Below are 645 nucleotides of genomic sequence, written 5' to 3'. Positions count from 1 at the left end.
CCCCCCCCCCCACCACCACCCATTCCATCCACACCTTGAGGCCCTTTGAGACCAGTTCCAAGCAGCTGTGGCGGGCTTGCTTGACCTTTGAGCCTGGGTTTTGTAGAGCGGGTACTCCTTCATTCATTCACCCTGTATTTCTTGAGTAGCTGCCATGTGCCAGCCCAGTGCTAGGGGTGGGGCCTCCGTGGAGAACAGGAGAGAGAAGCACTCAAGAAGCTGCCTGCTGGGAGAGAGCCAGTCAGCTCTATCTGATGTGTCGGGTGGTGACATGCACGTGCCACCATCACGCCTCCCCGCCGTGTCTGCCCACAGGTTCACACTCAGCAGCCCACACACAGAGGGAGGCTGATCCCTGCAGTCCGGGGGATGAGGAAGGAGAGGGGTGGGCCTGCCCTCGGGGCTGGGTGTGCCGTCCACAGTCTCTGTGCTCCTCTGCATCCAGCCTGTCAGCACAGGAAGCCCATGCAGATTCCATGCCAGCTCTGCCCCCCGGGCAGGTGGTACCTACTCTCTGGGCCTTGGTTTCCTCATTTGCAACATGGCGGCTGACACCAGTGCCACTCGGAGGTCCCTTCCTGCACTGGAAGCTGATGGTGCCACACATTCTGGAGCCAGGAGTCTGTCTTCCTTTTTTTGGGGGCG

At 60.5% G+C, this 645-nt stretch overlaps 1 protein-coding gene across 1 annotated transcript in view; it reads left to right on the top strand.

The window, feature by feature from the left end:
• ADAMTS14 (ADAM metallopeptidase with thrombospondin type 1 motif, 14) overlaps positions 1-645 on the top strand; it is a 78,036-nt gene that overhangs the window by 51,415 nt on the left and 25,976 nt on the right. The gene's annotated exons all lie outside the window — the stretch shown is intronic.

This window comes from Myotis brandtii, unplaced genomic scaffold (assembly GCF_000412655.1).
Source record: "Myotis brandtii unplaced genomic scaffold, ASM41265v1 scaffold735, whole genome shotgun sequence".
NCBI lineage: Eukaryota > Metazoa > Chordata > Mammalia > Chiroptera > Vespertilionidae > Myotis > Myotis brandtii.
Note: the sequence above shows the minus strand (reverse complement) of the source record. Positions and strands in the feature narration are given on the sequence as shown.